Source organism: Vulpes vulpes, chromosome 12 (assembly GCF_048418805.1).
Source record: "Vulpes vulpes isolate BD-2025 chromosome 12, VulVul3, whole genome shotgun sequence".
Classification (NCBI taxonomy): Eukaryota; Metazoa; Chordata; class Mammalia; order Carnivora; family Canidae; genus Vulpes; species Vulpes vulpes.
The window spans coordinates 28,839,387-28,857,078 of NC_132791.1; positions in this window are offsets into that span (position 1 = coordinate 28,839,387).

A 17,692-nucleotide genomic window follows, 5' to 3' on the forward strand; every position below is an offset into this window, starting at 1 on the left:
ACAGGGCAAAGAAAGAGTTTACTGGCCTTTTGGGTTTCCTCTTCTATATGCTTGGGAAACTCCCTCTATGTTAATGAAGTGCTCACAGGCTTGCAAAGGAGTTTTCCATTCTCAGTAAACTGAACTTGCAGTCAGGAAATATAGAGGTGTCTGTTTTGCACTTTATTCCTGTGAGATCAGGATCCGCGCTTGAAATAGTGACAATTAGCTAACATATACAATCAAGCAATGCAAATGAACTAAGGGAAAGCAAGGGGAGAAACCTAGGAGCTGGTTTCCTTTTCCAGATATCTTATATAAACAGTACTCAACGACTGACCCAAAAGGTGGTTTTTGAAGGTGGACTGGGACAAATGCTTTGAGGACAAGTTAGAGTTTCTGTAGCACTCCTGAAATGACACACTACACAGATGTCTCCATTATCTCTAAAGGGTAACCCATTCCTACTTCCAATAACAGTTGATGGATAGCAATATAAGTTTCCAGAGTGATTTCCTGATTTTTTCCCACTTTTTTATTTTTAGAGAAAATTCTAACATCAACCCACCCCTAGCCAATATCATCTACTGACATCATTAGTAAATGGCATTAATATGGTTCCTTAATTAGAATTAAGGACTAACTTTTCCTCCCACATGTCAAAATTTCTGGAGTTAGATCATACCTTGTATCTAACTATACATTCAGTGTGGTCTTTCTTTTTCCTTCTTCATTGCATTTTCCACCTGATTTTGGAATTGGGTAAATATAATGCTCACATGTTTTAGTAGGAATTAGGATCAGTCATAATTTTAGAAGTATGTCACCATATATAAGCCTCTCTTCATATTATTGGCTTTGAAGTCATTTCTTTTTTAAACCATTAAACACTGAAATATGTTGCTGGGGAAAATGCATTCGAGCAAGAGACCAAATGGTAGAAAGAAAAAAAAAAGATAAATCATAAAAAGAATGCTACTGTGTTTCGAAGGTTAGAGTCACCTTACTATCAAGAGAGAAAGTCTAGAGCAAGAAAAACCAGATAATTCATAAATTGAAAATTCCAGTTCTCATTTCTCTTTATTTTTAATAATTCCATTTGTGTGTATGTGTTAGATCACAAGGTCATGATGTTACTCTTCATGCTGGATTCTCATGTAAACCACTAATAAGTTTTATGATAATGATTTATGGGGTTAGCTATTCATCTTCCTGACAAAGAGTTACCTACAAAGAAACAATTATTTTGCCTCTGAGATGGGATGTCATGAAAGGAATGGTTCCCAGATGCTTTGATTTTTTAAAAAAAAGCTTAAAGAACAATTGCAAAAAAAAAAAAAAAAAGAACAATTGCAACCTAAAATTCCAATGCAGGCAAAACTCATCTTGTTAACAAACAGTGGCTACTTTTGGTGAGAAAGAAGGGGGTAAAAAAAAGAAAAGAAAAGAAGGGGGTAGTGATGGAGAAGGGGCCTGAAGGTCCCTTCTGGAGCAGGGAGACTGACAATGTACTTTTCCCTGCCCTGTATGGTGATTACACAGGTGTGTTTACTTTGTGATCATTCACTGAGCTGTACACCTATGAACTGTGCATTCTTCAGGATACGTGCAATGTTCCTCAAATAAAAAAGTTTACAAAATAAATGCAACGGATACAGGATTTCCTGTAATACATTATTTGTTGACCAAAAAAAAAAAAAAAGAAGGTGGGGTCTATTCTGCCCTCAGGTAAACTGCACTAAGGGCTTTAATATTACATTGACCACATGGTAAATGTTGACCATTAGAACATCAATCTTATGTTCTCCCAAGTCATCTGTTCTCTAGCATATTCAGAATAGAATATACCTGTATATACATAACACTTTCTGATCAATCTCAAAGAATAACACTAAACATGAAAATCAGAAATACTGATCTTGTGTTGATATAAAGATATTCCTATTGAAGTGAAATAGTTTCTGCAAAATTGTAGACTTGCTGTCCTAACACACATAACTGGTTCAGGAAATATCCACAAGTGAAAATGACCTCTTTCAGTAAGCAGGTTCCAACAGGATAGTTTTAGGCTATGGATGTTGTATTCCTCTATCTTGGGTTATCCAGGTTACTGAGGATGAGAGACTCAGTAAGAACTACTCTCTTCTGCCCCCAGCACCAAATGGGAAGGATTCCATAAATGGGGACAGTCCTGGACAAAGGTGATGAGAAAAGGATGAATCAAACGACGACCTATGTCTCTGGAAACCAGTTAAAAATGGGAGGGCTAAAAACATTTGTCTGAAATTCTAACAACCAACACTATGTGTGGGACATTAAATTGACTCGCATGCCAACATTGCTTGCTCTGTCACTAACTCTAGGCGGTGCCTGTTAAAGAGCAAACAAAGGCATGGAGGCCCCAGTGTCTTTTCCCACTCCCAGGGTAGATTCAGGTCAGAGGGTAGGGCTGGTGTTCCTCATGAAGAATTTGCACTCCTGTTAAATAATGTCTCCAGCAAATGGTAATCCATGTCCACATCTCTAGAAGCTATGAATCACTGTATTTGAAAAAAAGGATCTTTGTGGATGTAATTAAGGATTTCAATATAAGGTTATTCCATATTATGCAAGTGGACCCTAAATTCAATGACAAATGTCCTAAAAACAGAAAAGATAAGGCAATGTGATATTGGAGGGGTAGAGGTTGGAGTGATGTGGCCAGGAGCCAAGGAAGCCAAGGAATGACAACAACCACGCAAAGCTCAAAGAGGCAAGAAAGGATTCTCCCAATCCCACTCATCTCCCTTACCTTCCCTTACCCATGTTCACAACATAGAATTTTTTCAAAAAGATACATAATCAACAGGGAAATGCAAGTGCAAACAATAAGACATCACTTCATATCCAACAGGATAGCTACTATTCAAAAAAACAAAACAAAACAAAACACCAAACAGAAAACAAAAAACAAAAAAGAAAATAACAAGCATTTGGCAAAAACACAGAGAAACTGTAACCCTTGTACATTATTGGTGGGAGCGTACATGAAGCACTCATGGTAGAAAGCAGTTGTGCAGTTCTTCAAAAAAAAATTGAAAATAGAATTATCATATGATTCAGCAATTCTTCTGGTATATATGCAGGAGAATTGAAAGCAGAGTCTCAAAGAGATACTAGTACAGTCATGCTAATAGCAGCATTATTCACAACTCAAAGGTAGAGCAACACAAGTGTACATCCATGGATGAATGGATAAATAAAATGTGGTTTGGATATACAATGAGTACTATTCAGTCTCCTAAAGGAAAGAGATTCTACATTCTACAACATAATGAACCTTGAAGGTATCAGGCTAAGTGAAATAAGCCAGTCATAAAAAGGCAAATACTGTAAGTATTCATTTACTGTAAGCAAATGAAATTATTAGAAACAGCAAGCAGAATGGTGGTTGCCAGGGCTGGAAACAGCAAGAAATGGGGAAGTTGTGGTTTAATGGGTACAGAGTTGCCGTTTTGCAAGGTGAAAAGATTCTAGAGATTGGCTGCACAACAATGTCAATATACTTAATAATACTGTACTATACACATACAATGGTAAATGTTGTTATGGATATTTTACCACAATTAAAAATAAAAAATAAGAAAGATATAAAATATTTCAAATACAGAGAATAATACAACCACCTATCCAGACTTAAAGTTCTTCTCCTGCTCTCTGTATCTAAACCCTTTGCCTCCCAAAGTTGATGTGCACCTGGGCCATGCATTATTTTTCTACTTGCACTTTCTTTTTTTCTTAAGATTTTATTTATTTATTCATGAGAGACAGAGACATAGGCAGAGTGAGAAACAGGCTCCCTGCGGGGAAGCCAGATGTGGGACTCGATCTCAGAACCCTGGGATCACACCCTGGGGCAAGGCAGATACTCAACCACTGAGCCACCCAGGCATCCCTTTTCACTTTCTTTCTATCTACCCCAAACAATATGTAGTATTAACCTCGTATATCTCAAAAACACAAAACACAATGTTGCATGGAAAATAGCAAGTTGCAAAACACTGTGAATGTAAATTTTAAAGGCACACAAACATAAAAGGAAACTTTGAGAAGTGGTTGTATTCACATCTATAGACTAGACTCCACTAAAGTGAACTGTTCTCAGATTTAACTTCCTAAAATATTTGAAATAATCTGCCTGCTTCTTGGTAAGCAGTGTCTACATCATACTCGTGGTCCTATTTTTGTTCCCTTGGTTACTTGGTCAGATTGTTCACTGGATGAGCCTCCCATTCTGCCTGGCTAAGACCTCAGTCTTCACAGTGGTAGCTTCACTTCCTGGCCTGGGCAACACAGTCATGGACAGCTTGGCCCCGGGATCCTAGCCCCGGGATTCTTCTGCCTGTGTGTTCACTGCCACAGTGCCCCAATACCTGGCCTACCCCAGCCTCACGGACAGGCCCCAGAGACTTCAGGGATTAACAGATAACTTTGAAAATATGCATTTTTATTTTAGCTTTGTTAAAACATAGCTTTATGCATTATGAAAATATATGAACAGTTCAACCATCAAAGAAAGAATCTAGCAAAATACTAAAACTGAGACATAAAGCTGAGTATTTGGGCCCTTTTTATGTCAAGAAACCAGCAAGTTATCCAGTCATAAACATTATTTTACTTTTTATGTTCATTCTTTAGTCAGTCAATGTGTTCATTCTTCAGTCAATCCAAGTGTGACTTGGATTACCCACTATTCCTGTTGATGGCAAAATTATTTCACTTTTGTATAGACTTGATCTCAGTTTTTAATGAAGGCTTCATAGTCGGGATACCTGGGTGGCTCAGCAGCTGAGTGCCTGCCTTTGGCCCAGGGAGTGATCCTGGAGTCCTGAGATTGAGTCCCACACTGGGCTTCCTATGTGGAGCCTGATTCTCTCCCTGCCTCTCTCTGTCTCTCATGAATAGATGAATAAAATCTTAAAAAAAAAAAAAAAAAAAAAGGCTTCAGAGTCAAGTAATCTTACCTAAAAATCAGCAAAAAGCAAAAAAAGATATGTGACAAAGTTAAATGCTTTTGCTCTTTACTTTCCTGCATTAGGAAAGTTAATACTGGGGCAGCCCAGGTGGCTCAGCGGTTTAGTGTCTCCTTCAGTCCAGGGTATGATCCTGGAGACCCAGGATTGGGTCCCATGTCAGGCTCCCTGCATGGAGCCTGCTTCTCCTTCTGCCTGTGCCCCCCTCTCTCTCTCTCTGTCTGTCTCTGTCTCTCATGAATAAATAAATAAAATCTTTAAAAAAAAAAAAAAGGAAAGTAATTCTGACAAGAGACTATAGTGCACTCCATATATAGGCCTTTTTTGGTTTTGCAATTGAACTACATGAATGCTGTATCAGCATTGGTAAGCAAACTCAAAGCTGACTGTGGCTTTGCATGTGTCTAACAAATACATCATTTTCTTCTCAGGTGTTCTTATTTCCCTTACATATATATCTCAGACAATGGAGTCCATTGTCTTTTGAAAATAAGAAGAACTTTGACTTTATAACCTTATATCTGGATCAAAATTCTACTCCAACACTCTTTGGTAATGGGCCTTGGGAAAATTGCTTCACTTCTCTGAAGCTCAATTTCTGGAGGGTTTAATGAGGTTAATAAAAACCCACTTGACTGGGACTGACCAGATCAGAGGTAACATATGTGAAGCACTTAGGACAGTGCTAGGCATATGATAGTTATGACCAAGGTTTAACAGAACTCATTTTAAAACATTTCATCAAGATCAAGTAAAGGTTAAAGTCAAAGATTATGTTAATTTGGTTTTTGTTGTTTTTATGTTCATTGGTTTGTTCCTGTTGTTGATTTGATCAATTGTTTCTCTGGATTAACCAACTCAATCTACTGGTTTGGCTATTAACGTGGTCACAGCCATTTAAAATCAATCCATATTTATGGTATAGGGTTGGAAAAATTTTCCTCCTTCCCTCTAGGTTCTAATAATTAAATTCACATAAGACAGATTAACAGGAAAAAAAACAAATTTAATTTTGTATGTACAGGAGGAGCCACTAAGATATGAGACTCAAGGGCAAATTGGGCAGTTGAGGCTTATATGCCATCCTGATCTCAGAAATCAGATAGGGGTCTGGGACTTCAAATGGGAGACGGGTAATTCACAGAACAATAAGAAGAGCAGTTGTCTGGTAATTAGATGTTTACTCTGCCTAACATAACAGAAAGGTTATTCAAATAAAAATCTACCTTTGGTGATAGCTCTCTTTCTGGGTCAGATCCCCTATCTAAATTCTTTAGATAGCTGAGGGGGAGGTCAAACGTTTTCTTAAGTCTGCTGAGTCTTGACTGACTTCAGCTCAAGATAATCCATATGTCAAAGTGGCATATTTTGGGGTAGCAAAACCAGCTCCCCTTCAATGAATAATACTAGGTGACTTGCTAGGTAAAAAAAATAAAAAGGATGGAATTGGATCCCCAGTTCATACTATACACCAGGATAAACCCCACATGGATGAAATATTTAAAACAAAACATGAAAGAACTATAAAAAAATATGGAGATTTTTTTGTAACCTTAGAGGAGGGAAGGCCTTTCCAACAATGACTCATAATTTAGGTGTTGTAAAAAAATATATCAACTAATACAGCTACATAAAAAGAATACTAAAAAAAAAAAAAAAAATCTATGTGGTGGGGCACCTGGGTGGCTCAGATGGTTGAGTGCCTTTGGCTCAGGTCATGATCTCCAGGTTCAGAGATCAAGTCCCACATGGGGCTCCCAGGTCATTGGGGAGTCTGCTTCTCCCTCTCTCTCTGCCTCTCCGCCTGCTTGTGCTCCCCCCCCCAAAATGAATAAATTAAATCTTTAAAAAAAAAAAACCTTTGTGACAGAAACAAAAAACAAATAAAATACTAGGAAATTAACTGCAACTCATTCTATAGATAAATAGCTAATCTCTACAGTATGCAGTGATTTGCTGGGAAAAAAAAAAAAAACACAGACCAAAAATAAAAAAAAAAAAAAACTGGGCAAAATATAAAATGGTGGGGGGGTGATTCCTGAGTGGCTCGGAGGTTCAGCACCTGCCTTTGGCCCGGGTCGTGATCCTGGGGTCCTGGGATTGAGTCCTGTGTCCGGCTCGGGCTCCCAGCGTGGAGCCTACTTCTCCCTCTGCCTGTGTCTCTGCCTCTCTTTCTCTATGTCTATCATGAATAAATAAATAAAATCTTTAAATACATATATATATAATGGGGGGAAAAGAAATACAAATGATCCTGAAACATATGAAAAGATTTTAATTGTGATCACAATAAAAGCAACACAACAATACACCACACTAAATTACAATATTTCACCTATCACATCCTCAAACATCCAAGTTTGATTAAACATCTGGTTGGAAAATTTGTGGGAAATATAGACTCTTCATTTACTACCAGGGGAGTGAAATAAAACAGTATCTACAGAGGGAAATTTGAAAATATATTTAAAAATTCTAATTGGATTTATCCTAGCAATCCTACTTCTGGGGATTTATCTTAAGGATATACCTGAGTACTGACAAAATCACATATGCTACTCATTACAAAATTGTTTCTAATAGCATCAACCTGGAAGCAATTCACATGTCCGACTAAAGGTGACTTGTTATATAACTATAGTTCAGCCAAAGAATGGAATATTCTGCAACTCTTAGGAGAACAAGTAAGACCTCTACACATTGACATGGAAGGAAAACAGATGGATGAGTGAAAAAAGTACAAAACTGGCTACAGAATATAAAAATTCTACCTAAGAAAGGAAGGGGATATGGACACATATTTACATTTTCTTGCATTTTCCTAAAGAGATACCAGATAGACACAAAAAATAAACAGAAGAAAGTGGTTTCCTACAAAGGGCAGGAATAATATAGTGGATGAGGACTAGGGTGGATCTAGACTTGCCAGTGTTTTAATTGTAGTATCACTTGGATTTTTTAACAAGTGAATGTGTTACCTATTCATAAAATTAACTTTGATTTATTTATTGATTACCTGCTATGTAGAAAGCCTGGCATTAAGCACTATAGTAACACTTTCAAGCCAGCTATAATGAATATTTATAAGCATCTATAGCTACACATGATGTGTTCCACTCACTGGTGGGAGGTGAGGGAAGAAGAGAACTCATGGTTTGTAAGCTACACTGGAGTAAAGGTCCCACCTCTGACTTTGTACTGCTTTGCCTCAGGGCCTACCATGAAAACAAGCTTAGGTGAGACAAAACACATACGGATAAAAAGATAACTATCGGGCAGCCTGGGTGGCTCAGTGGTTTGGCGCCGCCTTCAGTTCAGGGCGTGATCCTGGAGACCCTGGATCAAGTCCCATGTCAGGCTCCCTGCATGGAGCCTGCTTCTCCCTCTGCCTGTGTCTCTGCCTCTCTCTCTCTCTGTCTCTCATGAATAAATAAATAAAATCTTAAAAAAAAAAAAAAAGATAACTATCAATACTGCAAAACAATGCTAAATAAATACCAAAGGAAAAACATTCTAGATTGGACCAGGGAAAAGTTCTATTGACCAAATTGGTCCAGAAAGCTTCAAAGGAAGTAAAACTTGAAATGGGTCTCTGGGATCATGTAAATTAAATATTTTTCACAAAAGTTCTTCTGTAGGAAAAGCTTTTTTTCAGAACCATTCTGAATATACTGATTTTTCTGAAGTGGGGGTGGGAGGGATGAAGTGGTAAGAAGGACATGCCCCATCATTTCCACTCAATCATCAAAAAGGGAAGAACACTGCAAAATTACTTCTTCCTGGTCATTCTAGTCCTTCCTCAAAATCAGTACACAGAAATAAGAGTTGGATTGAAACTTAAAATTTAAAAAGTCTCAGTTCTTCATTTCATCCCTTTCTGAATTAAAATTTTGCATCAGTATATATACACAATGGAATATTACTCAGCCATCAGGAAGGATGAATGCCTACCATTTACGCTGACATGGATGGAACTGGAGGGTATTATGCTGAGTGAAATAAGTCAATCAGAGAAAGACAATTATCATCTGGTTTATTCATATGTGGAATATAAGAAATAGTGAAAGGGACCATAAAGGAAGGGGGGAAACTGAGTGGAGAAAAATTAGAAAGGAAGACAAACCATGAGAGACTCCTAACTCTAGGAAACAAAGAGTTGCAGAAGGGGACGTGGGTGGGGGGATGGGGTGACTGGGTGACAGACATTAAGGAGGGCACCTGATGAGATGAGCACTGGGTATTATACTATATGTTGGCAAACTGAATTTAAATAAAAATTTTAAAATAATAATAAAATAAAATAAAATTTTACATCATCTCAGGAAGCTTTTCTCTTCCACATTTTCACTGCACAGGTTGGCCAGAATCAAGAGAGGAATTATAAGTTTCTGTTCCTGTCCTACACTACAAAGGGGTTTCACTTTGTAAATGTTCTTCCAGTTGCAGCAATTAAAGGAGGGAACACAACCTTGAAGGAGTCATTTGTCAAGACTCTCAGGATCGTACTGTCCATCTATTACCTGAATGGCTCCTTTGGCACAGCTTAGCGCAGCCCTGAATGCTTGCTTCCCAGAAGGGGATTGTCATCTTGATACAACTCTTTCAGAAGTTCTTATGTTGAGGTGGAAAATCTATTTTCAACCCACTGGGTTTACTGCTAGCCTCAGAACTCTACAGACAAGGCAAACTCATCTCATAGAAATTAAACTAGTCACTCCAGAAGAATCACCCTCCTTGCATTAGTTTGGAGTCAGGGTATGGGGGTGGGATAAGGAAGGGGAGTAAATAATATTTTGTTGTTATTTGGTGCTTTTTTTTAAGATTTTATTTATTTATTTGAGAGAGAGTGAGAGCCAGAAAGATCACAGAGAGAGAAGGAGAAGAAGAAGCAGACTCACCCGTGAGAGGATGGCTAGATCTGGAGCTCAAATTCCAGGATCCTGAGATCATCATGACCTGAGCTGAAGACACAGGCTTAACTAACTGAGCTACCAAGGTGCCCACTGCTATTTGGTTCTAAACAAGCCCTTATTGGGTTTGCACTGAAATTAATTAGGTAACAATGTTTTGATTAGTTGCAAAATAGAAATATTACAACATATTATGTTGAATATACTAGTCATCTAGTTGATCAAATTCATTTGAAAAATAACATTTTCAGAAGTGCATCTTAAATGCAAAATAAGTAGAATAATTGTCTTCGAAGCACTTACTCTGAAGAATTTCAGAATGTAGCTCCTGTTTTTGTAGGTCCAACGTGCTCAAAGAAACAATTCAGAAGTGATATTCAAGAGACAAGCCTACTTCTCTCCCACCAGAATTATGGCCACAAAGAAATGAGGTCTTTGAACACATTCCTGGAGAATAAGACTCATTTTGAATAAAGTGCTATCACCTAAGTTAGTAACACCCCAAGCAAGTTTTATGGCTCTCTAAGGAAAGAATTAGCCTACTCATTTGGGAATTTAGTGGTGTTTGGAATGCAGTAAGTGACAATGAGGTTGGAAATGGATTGGCTTTGGGGCTTGTTCTGCTATATAAATAATAATGAACCCTTTCCAACAAGAAGTAATGTGAAATGAAAAAAATCTGTCCCTAGAGTATAAAATTACCTCATAAACCAATTTGCATTTCTCCACTCTAAGCATATTTTCTGGGAGTTCTACTTAGAGACAGAAAGCTGCTGAATGATAATTAATTTTAACAAGCACTTGACAGACTGAGCTGGACAGTACACAAGCTGCCCTAGAGCAAGTATGAATTTGAACTATACTTTTTACGTTTCCCCCACACACACACACAATTCTTTTATTTAGGCATGAAAATGATCGGGACTTCAACTTTGTTCTTTTTTTTTTTCTTCATTTGGATTTTTCTTTCTTTTAATTCAACTTCAATACAGAGGCAGTTTGTAAACACCGTTAAGAAATGTGGGAGATAATTGGATCTTGGTGTAGCAACACCAGAAGGGTATTAGGTATTTGCTATTCATCAAAGGGACCGTTTGTTTTTCTTTTCTTCTTACCCCTGTGTTTGGAAAAGAAATGTGCACATCTCCTGACTAGCAATGTATAGTTCATTAGTGGAAAAAGTGCTTGAGAATTAGATCTTTATGTCATTTCCCATGCAGTATTTTCATTCTTTCTTAAAGCACTATTTGGTTAAAGCAAGTGATAGTCTTGAGATGTGATCAGCCATTTTCCAGCACTATTTCTCTTTTATATCCCTACCCATGGAATACGGGCAAGCAAATAATGAGTTATTTCTGAAGAGGAAAATAAATTTTGAGAGAGCTAGTATTACTATTTGATAGTAATAACTTATCTCTCATCTATCCATCTAGTTTATTGTTCCATACTGAATTATCTATGCATGTCTATAGGTTTATAACTTATATGAAAAAGTGCAAAATCTTAATTATGGAAAGAAGACATTCTGCAATTTCTCAGGCAAGCTACTAAAAAGATGAATACCTCTCTACATATTTTCAGATGGAAAACAATGACAGATAATCCATCCCTCTTATATTTTTGAAAACAGACTTACTATTTGTGATTCAGTTGCTTCTTCTCACAAAGAGAACTAATGAACCTTCATGATTAATAACTCATCAAGTTCCACTACTTCTATAAAGGCAATACTTTTTTATTTTTCATAATCAAATTTAAACTCATAGTTAATGCAATGGGTAAAATTACAGATTAAAAATAACGTGTCTGGGTTTCTTGTCCTCTTCCTTTGAAAGTATATGAAATGCTTACTATATCTAAAAATTTTGACGCTTACGTGGCCTGTTACTTTTTGTCACCTACAAACACAGTAACATTCAAACTAAGCTTTTCCTTATCAGGATCACTCTTGATGATGCGCCACACCTGGAGCTTAGCAAAATTCTGCAAAGTCAAATCTCTGTATGGACTAAAAGAATTTTCTTAATTTATTCTTGATTCTGATGAGAACTTTCTTAAATAGCACTCAAAGTTTACTGCAAATATCACATATGGTACTATGCCTAGAGGTAAGGGGCACACAGGTGAGTAAGACAAAGCTCTTAGGAAACTTTTAATCTAGTGAGGACGTATATTATATTTATTTTATGTTGATAAAGAGGAAAGAATTCTCATCTGGTTGCTAGCATACAAAGGTGTTATAGATCTGCCCCAAACTAAAGGTATGACCTTGAGAAAGCTTCCTGATCTTGCTTTCTCAAGCTCTCCTTCATCTGTAAACTAAGGATTAGGATTAGCTTTATTCAGCAAACACCAACTGAGCATCTACCAAGTGATAACAGTGGTTGACTCTAATGAGCAATTACCATGAAGCAGGTACCAGGGTAAATATTTTATGTGAATTATCATTTAATCCTCAAAGCAATCCCATTTTCAAGAGGAGGAGATTGAAGCTCAAAGATGTTAACCTGCCTAAGGATACCAAGTAGCTAAGCCAGGATTCAAACCTAAGGTTAGCCAGACTCCAAAGCTGATGCCCTTAACAGTGCATCGTATTATTGCCACCATCTCTAGTAGTTTATTTCTTTATTGTTAAATTATTTTAAGATTTATTTATTTATTTATTCATTCATTCATTTATGAGAGACAGAAAGATTGAGGCAGAGACATAGGCAGAGTGAGAAGCAGGTTCCCTGCAGGAAGCCCGATGTGGGACTCGTTCCCTGGACCCCGGGATCATGCCACAAGCTGAAGGCAGACATTCAACCACTGAGCCACCCAAGTGTCCCGTTAAGTTTTTATCTTAAATCCAGTGTAGTTACCACATAGTGTTTCAGGTGTACAATACAGTAATTCAACAATTCTATACATTACTCAGTGTTCATCATGATAAGTGTGCAGATTCTAATTTCAATATTATTTGATGAATATTACCCTAAAATTGTAAAATGTAAATACAAAGAATTTGACTTTTATATTAATAGCAGAGGGGTGGAGGTGAAGGGTACGCAAAGAATGTCAACTGATTCCAACCATGGAAATCCATGGACACTTCCTGGAGGAGACAGCATGTGGCTGCAGTTAATGAGATTTCCTCACACAGAATTGGAGGGGTAAGGGTATTCCAGGCCGAGAGAACTAGGTGAGTGGTAACAAATCAGTAAACACTCATGGACTGCAAGAAATTAGTGGAAAGGGCATTAAGAATGGGGCCTTGAGGGCAGCCCAGGTGGCTCAGCGGTTTGGCGCCACCTGCGGCCCAGGGCCTGATCCTGGAGACCCAGGATCCATCCCACGGTGGGCTCCCTGCATGGAGCCTGCTTCGCCCTCTGCCTGTGTCTCTGCCTCTCTCTCTCTCTGTCTCTCATTAGTGGATGAATAAAAATCTAAAAAAATAAAAAATAAAAAAAAAAGAATGCGGCCTTGAAAATGCAGCTAGAGCCAGATTGTGGCAAACGTTTAGTCAGGCTAAGGACCCTAGAAACATGGGAAATAGGCAGGTACTAAAAGTTGTACATGAGAATGAAATGATTAGTACTTTTTTGTTTGGGGCTTCTTTCTTTGTATTGTTGTTTTTAATTATTTACGACCAATAAGAACAGTTAGCAAGGCTGCCAAACAAAAGATGAACATACAAAACTAGTGATACTACATACTAGCAACAAATTATTTAAAATGTCATTTTCAGAAGCATTTTTTTTATTAGCAACAATTAAAATATAACTTGGGACAAATCTCAAAAAATATGTGAAGTATCTTTTCCACAAAAATTATAAAACCTAATTAAAGAATATATGAGAAGTTGTAAGTAGAGAGATATGCCATCCTTATAGCAGAAAGACCATAAATGTGATAGGGGCCAGTTCAATGTGATAGGGGCCAGTTGGTCCTTATACTCACATGGAAAAGAAAGGGTCAATTTTGTTAAGGTAATTTTGAAGCAATCAGAGCACAGAGATGTCAAAACCCCACAGATGTCAGATTAAAGGGTACAAGTTTCCAGTTATAAAACAAGTCACAGAGACGAAAAGTACAGCATACGGAATATAGTCATTAACACTGTAATAACCATGTATGATGACTACACTTATCACGATCAGCAACAAATACTACACGGAATGTCTAATTACTATATTGTACTCCTAAAACTAATTTAACATTGTATGTCAACCATATTTCAATAAAAAAAAAAAAACCCAGATGTCAAACATTTTAAAACTGAGTGACCTGAGATTGCCCCAAGGATAGTTAAGGTTTTCTATTTCTTTTTTATGTTAAAGAAACAGTGTGGTGAAGAGGTAGGAAAGATGACACTGGTGACAAAAAAGACATGAGCTCCTCACCCACTTTAAATCACAGTGACCCTGAACCTTCAACACAGTGACTCTGACTCATAAAGTCAAAGCTATTTTCAAATGACAGGAGCCTGGCCTAAGGGTAACAGTTCTAAGTAGTTGAAATGAAGTTTCCATCAGCCAGCTGGCATGTACTAATCATCTGATATGTGCCCAAAACAAAGGAGTTAGAAGATAAAATTGTAAGCACACTGTCCTGGGTTTCAAACAGCCTGTGACAAAGTTGAGAGGCAGAAGTCACACATGAAATAAATAAAGAAACTACTTTTAAAAGCAACATACTAGTAAGTGTGGTAAAGTACAAGTATAAACAAGAAAATGCTGAGAGCTGCAAGTCAGGGTAACCAAAGGCAGTTGGGCTCTGGGCCACATTCCGAAATGGGCCTGGGCAGTGTATGGCTATAGAAGGAGTCAGAATGCTTGAAAGCTGCCACTCATTTGCCACTGGTCCACTGTCACTCAGGGATTATAGCAGGACAACAGCAAAACTATCAGTCCGCACTACCCACCGCATCTGAATTCCATCGGATTATGGCAACCTTATCAGGATGGCTAATGATCTCGTCTAAGGTTTAAGAAATTGGTAGGCTAGTCTTGCTACTTGTTCCCTTTCTTGCTGTGCATCTTATGATGCTGCAATTAACTAGGGATTTCTTCTCCCTCAGGGCTCTTTATTTGGGGCCTTAGATCATTCACAGCTGTGGTTTGTGAGGTACAGAGCACCAGCATGGAGGAAGGAACAGAGGTGAATACCTGGTGGAGGATGTGATTCCTCTCATTGAGAAGCTTATTGTTTATAGAATGGTGAGTCTTAGAAGGACCTGAAAATATACATGAGACCCTAATGTTCGCTCACAGGGGTGTTGCCCACCTTGCTCATCATTAGAACAGACGTGGACCTACCAGAGCTTTCCAAACCATTTATATCACACTGTTTCACAGCACTAACTTAATATATCCAGTAACCAAGGTTCCAACTGCAAGTACCTCAGTTGGTTGTTGGCTCATTCATATTTCAACCAAAAGCTAATATACCATAAAGTGCATATTGATAAGTCTGCAATGATTAAGGCAAACACATAAAATCTCATTACTTAAAAGAAATGAAACTCACCGTGGTGTCCATAGCAATATTCCTCATCCATGTCCAAACATCAGATAGTTCACATGCCAGTCACAGTTAAATCTAATTTGCTGTAACCCTGATAAATCGGAGGTAATCAACAAGTCCTCCACTCCAGCTCCGAAGTAACACAGAAGACATTTCTGAAATACATTAATAAAGAGAGGATGGGGAGAAGGCTTCCTGACAATAACTGACATTTGTTATGTACCAATAATCTTCCTTCGGTTCTGGTATTCTATTTATTAGAATTATAAATATGTACACAGTTTAAAAGAGATTTATCTGATGTTTGTTATTTCTTCTGTTATCCTTGCATGGTTACTAAAATTGAAATAAGAGCCACCATTTCTTGAGAGTGCTGTACTAAATCCTTAGCTTACTTAATCTCAGCTCAGGTTCATAACAACCCCATGAGAAATTATTCTACTTGCCACTTTGTAGCTAAGGAAACTGAGGCAAGAGAAGTCACATGCTGCCTGAAGTCCCACAAATAATCAAAGGCAAAGACAATACTTATACTAGTTCTGATTCCAGAGTCCAACTACCTGCTTTGCTTCTCCCTGTTGTAGAGACTTTTTATGTGATCGTTCATTAATCACATATGGACTGGTGGATAGTTCAAAAATTTCTAGAGTCTTGGGATATTCTGGTTGGTTATGGAGGACTAAAACTCTTGCTTGAAGAAATATTTCAATAGCAAAACCTATTTTCACTAGATGGCAGAGTTATTTGAAGTGGTTTACTTGGGCTGATTGACAGTTTGGAAGAGATAAGGATTAAAACCCTCCCAAATCATACTTTGGTGCTGCCAGTGTGGATCACATTACTATGTACTTAGTATCATTTTCTCCTTGGTTCCCCGAAGAAAGGATATCTGTCCTATTTTACACCTTCAAATGTAAAATTTTATAACCTACAAATACTATGGATCACAGTACTAAGCCATAATTACTTTTTCCCTATCAATTTTTTTTGCTTCAATCCACTAAAAGACATAGAAGCTACTGTTACACAATGCCTAAATAATTGTTTGATTAGATGTGAGGGGGAAAATTCACATTTACTAGCCACAAAGCATCCCATGTACAGAGCCATTTTAATTATATATCTTGGGCAGCCCGGGTGGCTCAGCGGTTTAGCACCGTCTTCAGCTCAGGGCCTGATCCTGGAGACCCGGGATCGAATTCTGCATCCGGCTCCCTGCATGGAGCCTGCTTCTCCCTCTGCTTGTGTCTCTGCCTCTCTCTCTCTCTCTCACTAATAAAATCTTTAAAATTATATATATATATATATATATATATATATATATATATATATATATATATAATTTCTCATGGTCATGCAGAATTTAGAAAGCACAGTTGTCCTAAAGTTGATATTGCACAAAATCCAAAACCTGTTGGAGACAAGGGAAATTATTTTGCGTTTAGGCAATATTTTGAAGTACGAAAAACTGATTTGGTACTATATTCCTTTCCCAAGCACTTAATCTGAATGTCAGTTTTACTCTAAACTGCATTCGTTAGTATTGTCCCCTATAGGTGTTACCTGAGAAGAGCTGTCATCAACTAGTACCACCAGCCTGGTGTGTGTACCAGGTCTCAGTGAGCTCTGAAACTGCACAAAGCTGGATGACGACACCTATACCCTAAAGATGTGAGAATTAAACACAATTCTTTTTTTAAAAGATTTTATTTATTTATTCATGAGAGACAGAGAGACACACGCACACACACACAGGCAGAGGGAGAAGCAGGCTGCACACAGGGAGCCCGTCGTGGGACTCGACCCCGGGTCCCCAGGATCACGCCCCGGGCTGCAGGCGGCGCTGAACCGCTGGGCCACCCGGGCTGCCCTAAACACAATTTTTTATCTAGACTAAGGAGCACAGCACCAGACACACAACAGGAACTAGATAAATGGTAGTTATTTTGGTGCTATGAGCATAGAGCAGTGACTGGGCAAGAGGTCGGATTCTGCAGAGGGTACAGGCTTGCAGGACTCATTTGTATTCCTTTTCTTCCTCACTGCATGATAAAGATGTGCTGTAGGATCTTTAAAGATGAAAAATGTTAACTGCCATTTATCCGTAGCACGAATATATACAATTGCAGCCCCAAAGCCTAATTAACTCAAGGTTTAAAAATAAATCCTACAGCACATCAAATGGAATGGCAAAATACGTTACCAGAGGCTAAAAAACCCCAACTCGTCCACACCGTGCAACCAGCAAAAAAAAAAAAAAAAAAAAAAAATGACGTTTAAGAGTGT